Source organism: Eptesicus fuscus, chromosome 1, assembly GCF_027574615.1.
Source record: "Eptesicus fuscus isolate TK198812 chromosome 1, DD_ASM_mEF_20220401, whole genome shotgun sequence".
NCBI classification, from domain to species: Eukaryota; Metazoa; Chordata; class Mammalia; order Chiroptera; family Vespertilionidae; genus Eptesicus; species Eptesicus fuscus.
In genome coordinates, this window is record NC_072473.1 from 14,374,114 (window position 1) to 14,382,365 (window position 8,252).

Sequence of the window (8,252 nt, forward strand, 5' to 3'; positions counted from 1 at the left end):
CCCCGGGCACACTCTGCGCCTACCTGGCATTCCATTCCCTCTTTCCCCCGGGTCTGACAGCGTCTTTTGGGGCGACCAAGGATGACCTCAAAAGGGCCAGCCTGCATGGCGAGTCCACGGCCGCGGCAGTACAAGGCAGGTCATCTGGTTGCTGCTAAACCGAGGGCGACCCGCACTGGCCAGCACACATGGGTGAACGCCCAGAGGGACCGGAGAAGCCTCCAGCAAAGGAGTATCCTGTGTTCTTTTTTGGGACGCATGACTCTGCATTTCTGGACCAAACGCCCTTATCCCATATAATGACTAAAAAGACAACTTTGGAAAGTCCAGAAAACGAAAAGGATTTAATGAAGGGTTGGGGGAAACAGAAAGTAGCCAGGCACCGTGGGCACTCTCTGCGCCTATCTGACATTCCATTCCCTCTTTTCCCCGGGTGAGAAAGCGTCTGTTGGGGCGACCAAGGATGACCTCAAAAGGGCCGGCCTGCATGGCGAGTCCACGGCCGCGGCAGTACAAGGCAGGTCATCTGGTTGCCTCTAAACCGAGGGCGACCCGCACTGGCCAGCACACATGGGTGAACGCCCAGAGGGAGGGGAGAAGCCTCCAGCAAAGGAGTACCTAGTGTTCTTTTTTGGGACGCATGACTCTGCATTTCTGGAAAAAACGCTCTTATCCCATATAATGACTAAAAAGACAACTTTGGAAAGTCAAGCAAACGAAAAGGATTTAATGAAGGGTTGGGGGAAACAGAAAGTAGCCAGGCACCGTGGGCACTCTCTGCGCCTATCTGACATTCCATTCCCTCCTATCCCCTGGTGAGAAAGTGTCTTTAGGGGCGACCCAGGAAGACCTGGAAGGGGACGGCCTGCATGGCTAATCCAAGGCCTCGGCAGTACAAGGCAGGTCATCTGGTCTTTGCTAAACCGAGGGCGACCCGCACTGGCCAGCACACATGGGTGAACGCCCAGAGGGACCGGAGAAGCCTCCAGCAAAGGAGTACCTAGTGTTCTTTTTTGGGACGCATGACTCTGCATTTCTGGAAAAAACGCTCTTATCCCATATAATGACTAAAAGGACAACTTTGGAAAGTCAAGCAAACGAAAAGGATTTAATGAAGGGTTGGGGGAAACAGAAAGTAGCCAGGCACCCCGGGCACACTCTGCGCCCACCTGGCATTCCATTCCCTCTTTTCCCCGGGTGAGAAAGCGTCTTTTGGGGCGACCAAGGATGACCTCAAAAGGGCCGGCCTGCATGGCGAGTCCACGGCCGCGGCAGTACAAGGCAGGTCATCTGGTTGCCTCTAAACCGAGGACGACCCGCACTGGCCAGCACACATGGGTGAATGCCCAGAGGGACCGGAGAAGCCTCCAGCAAAGGAGTACCTAGTGTTCTTTTTTGGGACGCATGACTCTGCATTTCTGGACCAAACGCCCTTATCCCATATAATGACTAAAAAGACAACTTTGGAAAGTCAAGCAAACGAAAAGGATTTAATGAAGGGTTGGGGAAAACAGAAAGTAGCCAGGCACCCCGGGCACACACTGCGCCTATCTGACATTCCATTCCCTCTTTTCCCCGGGTGAGAAAGCGTCTTTTGGGGCGACCAAGGATGACCTCAAAAGGGCCGGCCAGCATGGCGATTCCACCGCCTCGGCTGTACAAGGCAGGTCATCTGGTTGCCTCTAAACCGAGGGCGACCCGCACTGGCCAGCACCGGAGAAGCCTCCAGCAAAGCAGTACCTAGTGTTCTTTTTTGGGACGCATGACTCTGCATTTCTGGAAAAAACGCTCTTATCCCATATAATGACTAAAAAGACAACTTTGGAAAGTCAAGCAAACGAAAAGGATTTAATGAAGGGTTGGGGGAAACAGAAAGTAGCCAGGCACCCCGGGCACACTCTGCGCCCACCTGGCATTCCATTCCCTCTTTCCCCCAGGTCTGACAGTGTCTTTTGGGGCGACCAAGGATGACCTCAAAAAGGGCCGGCCTGCATGGCGAGTCCACGGCCGCGGCAGTACAAGACAGGTCATCTGGTTGCTGCTAAACCGAGGGCAACCCGCACTGGCCAGCACACATGGGTGAACGCCCAGAGGGACCGGAGAAGCCTCCAGCAAAGGAGTATCCTGTGTTCTTTGTTGGGACGCATGACTCTGCATTTCTGGAAAAAACGCTCTTATCCCATATAATGACTAAAAAGACAACTTTGGAAAGTCAAGCAAACGAAAAGGATTTAATGAACGGTTGGGGGAAACAGAAAGTAGCCAGGCACCCCGGGCACACTCTGCGCCCACCTGGCATTCCATTCCCTCTTTCCCCCGGGTCTGACCGCGTCTTTTGGGGCGACCAAGGATGACCTCAAAAGGGCCGGCCTGCATGGCGAGTCCACCGCCTCAGCAGTACAAGGCAGGTCATCTGGTTGCCTCTAAACCGAGGGCGACCCGCACTGGCCAGCACACATGGGTGAATGCCCAGAGGGACCGGAGAAGCCTCCAGCAAAGGAGTATCTAGTGTTCTTTTTTGGGACGCATGACTCTGCATTTCTGGACCAAACGCTCTTATCCCATATAATGACTAAAAAGACAACTTTGGAAAGTCAAGCAAACGAAAAGGATTTAATGAAGGGTTGGGGGAAACAGAAAGTAGCCAGGCACCGTGGGCACACTCTGCGCCCACTTGGCATTCTCTCTAATCCCCGGGTGAGAAAGCGTCTTTTGGGGCGACCAAGGATGACCTCAAAAGGGCCGGCCAGCATGGCGATTCCACCGCCTCGGCTGTACAAGGCAGGTCATCTGGTTGCCTCTAAACCGAGGGCGACCCGCACTGGCCAGCACTCATGGGTGAACGCCCAGAGGGAGGGGAGAAGCCTCCAGCAAAGGAGTACCTAGTGTTCTTTTTTGGGACGCATGACTCTGCATTTCTGGAAAAAACGCTCTTATCCCATATAATGACTAAAAGGACAACTTTGGAAAGTCAAGCAAACGAAAAGGATTTAATGAAGGGTTGGGGGAAACAGAAAGTAGCCAGGCACCCCGGGCACACTCTGCGCCCACCTGGCATTCCATTCCCTCTTTCCCCCGGGTCTGACCGCATCTTTTGGGGCGACCAAGGATGACCTCAAAAGGGCCGGCCTGCATGGCGAGTCCACGGCCGCGGCAGTACAAGGCAGGTCATCTGGTTGCTGCTTAACCGAGGGCGACCCGCACTGGCCAGCACACATGGGTGAACGCCCAGAGGGACCGGAGAAGCCTCCAGCAAAGGAGTATCCTGTGTTCTTTTTTGGGACGCATGACTCTGCATTTCTGGACCAAACGCCCTTATCCCATATAATGACTAAAAAGACAACTTTGGAAAGTCAAGAAAACGAAAAGGATTTAATGAAGGGTTGGGGGAAAAGGAAAGTAGCCAGGCACCGTGGGCACTCTCTGAGCCTATCTGACATTCCATTCCCTCTTTTCCCCGGATGAGAAAGCGTCTGTTGGGGCGACCAAGGATGACCTCAAAAGGGCCGGCCTGCATGGCGAGTCCACGGCCGCGGCAGTACAAGGCAGGTCATCTGGTTGCCTCTAAACCGAGGGCGACCCGCACTGGCCAGCACTCATGGGTGAACGCCCAGAGGGAGGGGAGAAGCCTCCAGCAAAGGAGTACCTAGTGTTCTTTTTTGGGACGCATGACTCTGCATTTCTGGAAAAAACGCTCTTATCCCATATAATGACTAAAAGGACAACTTTGGAAAGTCAAGCAAACGAAAAGGATTTAATGAAGGGTTGGGGGAAACAGAAAGTAGCCAGGCACCCCGGGCACACTCTGCGCCCACCTGGCATTCCATTCCCTCTTTCCCCCGGGTCTGACAGCGTCTTTTGGGGCGACCAAGGATGACCTCAAAAGGGCCGGCCTGCATGGCGAGTCCACGGCCGCGGCAATACAAGGCAGGTCATCTGGTTGCTGCTAAACCGAGGGCAACCCGCACTGGCCAGCACACATGGGTGAATGCCCAGAGGGACCGGAGAAGCCTCCAGCAAAGGAGTATCCTGTGTTCTTTTTTGGGACGCATGACTCTGCATTTCTGGAAAAAACGCTCTTATCCCATATAATGACTAAAAGGACAACTTTGGAAAGTCAAGCAAACGAAAAGGATTTAATGAAGGGTTGGGGGAAACAGAAAGTAGCCAGGCACCCCGGGCACACTCTGCGCCCACCTGGCATTCCATTCCCTCTTTCCCCCGGGTCTGACCGCGTCTTTTGGGGCGACCAAGGATGACCTCAAAAGGGCCGGCCTGCATGGCGAGTCCACGGCCGCGGCAGTACAAGGCAGGTCATCTGGTTGCTGCTAAACCGAGGGCGACCCGCACTGGCCAGCACACATGGGTGAACGCCCAGAGGGACCGGAGAAGCCTCCAGCAAAGGAGTATCCTGTGTTCTTTTTTGGGACGCATGACTCTGCATTTCTGGACCAAACGCCCTTATCCCATATAATGACTAAAAAGACAACTTTGGAAAGTCAAGAAAACGAAAAGGATTTAATGAAGGGTTGGGGGAAACAGAAAGTAGCCAGGCACCCCGGGCACACTCTGCGCCCACCTGGCATTCCATTCCCTCTTTCCCCCGGGTCTGACCGCGTCTTTTGGGGCGACCAAGGATGACCTCAAAAGGGCCGGCCTGCATGGCGAGTCCACGGCCGCGGCAGTACAAGGCAGGTCATCTGGTTGCTGCTAAACCGAGGGCGACCCGCACTGGCCAGCACACATGGGTGAACGCCCAGAGGGACCGGAGAAGCCTCCAGCAAAGGAGTATCCTGTGTTCTTTTTTGGGACGCATGACTCTGCATTTCTGGACCAAACGCGCTTATCCCATATAATGACTAAAAAGACAACTTTGGAAAGTCAAGAAAACGAAAAGGATTTAATGAAGGGTTGGGGGAAAAGGAAAGTAGCCAGGCAACATGGGCACTCTCTGAGCCTATCTGACATTCCATTCCCTCTTTTCCCCGGGTGAGAAAGCGTCTGTTGGGGCGACCAAGGATGACCTCAAAAGGGCCGGCCTGCATGGCGAGTCCACGGCCGCGGCAGTACAAGGCAGGTCATCTGGTTGCTGCTAAACCGAGGGCGACCCGCACTGGCCAGCACTCATGGGTGAACGCCCAGAGGGAGGGGAGAAGCCTCCAGCAAAGGAGTACCTAGTGTTCTTTTTTGGGACGCATGACTCTGCATTTCTGGAAAAAACGCTCTTATCCCATATAATGACTATAGGACAACTTTGGAAAGTCAAGCAAACGAAAAGGATTTAATGAAGGGTTGGGGGAAACAGAAAGTAGCCAGGCACCCCGGGCACACTCTGCGCCCACCTGGCATTCCATTCCCTCTTTCCCCCGGGTCTGACCGCGTCTTTTGGGGCGACCAAGGATGACCTCAAAAGGGCCGGCCTGCATGGCGAGTCCACCGCCTCAGCAGTACAAGGCAGGTCATCTGGTTGCCTCTAAACCGAGGGCGACCCGCACTGGCCAGCACACATGGGTGAACGCCCAGAGGGAGGGGAGAAGCCTCCAGCAAAGGAGTATCCTGTGTTCTTTTTTGGGACGCATGACTCTGCATTTCTGGACCAAACGCCCTTATCCCATATAATGACTAAAAAGACAACTTTGGAAAGTCAAGCAAACGAAAAGGATTTAATGAAGGGTTGGGGGAAACAGAAAGTAGCCAGGCACCGTGGGCACACTCTGCGCCTATCTGACATTCCATTCCCTCTTTTCCCCGGGTGAGAAAGCGTCTGTTGGGGCGACCAAGGATGACCTCAAAAGGGCCGGCCTGCATGGCGAGTCCACGGCCGCGGCAGTACAAGGCAGGTCATCTGGTTGCCTCTAAACCGAGGGCGACCCGCACTGGCCAGCACACATGGGTGAACGCCCAGAGGGACCGGAGAAGCCTCCAGCAAAGGAGTATCTAGTGTTCCATTTTTGGGACGCATGACTCTGCATTTCTGGACCAAACGCCCTTATCCCATATAATGACTAAAAAGACAACTTTGGAAAGTCAAGCAAACGAAAAGGATTTAATGAAGGGTTGGGGAAAACAGAAAGTAGCCAGGCACCCCGGGCACACTCTGCGCCTATCTGACATTCCATTCCCTCTTTTCCCCGGGTGAGAAAGCGTCTTTTGGGGCGACCAAGGATGACCTCAAAAGGGCCGGCCAGCATGGCGATTCCACCGCCTCGGCTGTACAAGGCAGGTCATCTGGTTGCCTCTAAACCGAGGGCGACCCGCACTGGCCAGCACCGGAGAAGCCTCCAGCAAAGGAGTACCTAGTGTTCTTTTTTGGGACGCATGACTCTGCATTTCTGGAAAAAACGCTCTTATCCCATATAATGACTAAAAAGACAACTTTGGAAAGTCAAGCAAACGAAAAGGATTTAATGAAGGGTTGGGGGAAACAGAAAGTAGCCAGGCACCCCGGGCACACTCTGCGCCCACCTGGCATTCCATTCCCTCTTTCCCCCAGGTCTGACAGTGTCTTTTGGGGCGACCAAGGATGACCTCAAAAGGGCCGGCCAGCATGGCGAGTCCACGGCCGCGGCAGTACAAGGCAGGTCATCTGGTTGCTGCTAAACCGAGGGCGACCCGCACTGGCCAGCACACATGGGTGAACGCCCAGAGGGACCGGAGAAGCCTCCAGCAAAGGAGTATCCTGTGTTCTTTTTTGGGACGCATGACTCTGCATTTCTGGAAAAAACGCTCTTATCCCATATAATGACTAAAAGGACAACTTTGGAAAGTCAAGCAAACGAAAAGGATTTAATGAAGGGTTGGGGGAAACAGAAAGTAGCCAGGCACCCCGGGCACACTCTGCGCCCACCTGGCATTCCATTCCCTCTTTTCCCCGGGTGAGAAAGCGTCTTTTGGGGCGACCAAGGATGACCTCAAAAGGGCCGGCCAGCATGGCGATTCCACCGCCTCGGCTGTACAAGGCAGGTCATCTGGTTGCCTCTCAACCGAGGGCGACCCGCACTGGCCAGCACCGGAGAAGCCTCCAGCAAAGGAGTATCCTGTGTTCTTTTTTGGGACGCATGACTCTGCATTTCTGGAATAAACGCCCTTATCCCATATAATGACTAAAAGGACAACTTTGGAAAGTCAAGCAAACGAAAAGGATTTAATGAAGGGTTGGGGGAAACAGAAAGTAGCCAGGCACCCCGGGCACACTCTGCGCCCACCTGGCATTCCATTCCCTCTTTCCCCCGGGTCTGACCGCGTCTTTTGGGGCGACCAAGGATGACCTCAAAAGGGCCGGCCTGCATGGCGAGTCCACGGCCGCGGCAGTACAAGGCAGGTCATCTGGTTGCTGCTAAACCGAGGGCGACCCGCACTGGCCAGCACACATGGGTGAACGCCCAGAGGGACCGGAGAAGCCTCCAGCAAAGGAGTATCCTGTGTTCTTTTTTGGGACGCATGACTCTGCATTTCTGGACCAAACGCCCTTATCCCATATAATGACTAAAAAGACAACTTTGGAAAGTCAAGCAAACGAAAAGGATTTAATGAAGGGTTGGGGGAAACAAAGTAGCCAGGCACCATGGGCACTCTCTGCGCCTATCTGACATTCCATTCCCTCTTTTCCCCGGGTGAGAAAGCGTCTGTTGGGGCGACCAAGGATGACCTCAAAAGGGCCGGCCTGCATGGCGAGTCCATGGCCGCGGCAGTACAAGGCAGGTCATCTGGTTGCTGCTAAACCGAGGGCGACCCGCACTGGCCAGCACTCATGGGTGAATGCCCAGAGGGAGGGGAGAAGCCTCCAGCAAAGGAGTACCTAGTGTTCTTTTTTGGGACGCATGACTCTGCATTTCTGGAAAAAACGCTCTTATCCCATATAATGACTATAGGACAACTTAGGAAAGTCAAGCAAACGAAAAGGATTTAATGAAGGGTTGGGGGAAACAGAAAGTAGCCAGGCACCCCGGGCACACTCTGCGCCCACCTGGCATTCCATTCCCTCTTTCCCCCGGGTCTGACCGCGTCTTTTGGGGCGACCAAGGATGACCTCAAAAGGGCCGGCCTGCATGGCGAGTCCACCGCCTCAGCAGTACAAGGCAGGTCATCTGGTTGCCTCTAAACCGAGGGCGACCCGCACTGGCCAGCACACATGGGTGAATGCCCAGAGGGACAGGAGAAGCCTCCAGCAAAGGAGTATCCTGTGTTCTTTTTTGGGACGCATGACTCTGCATTTCTGGACCAAACGCCCTTATCCCATATAATGACTAAAA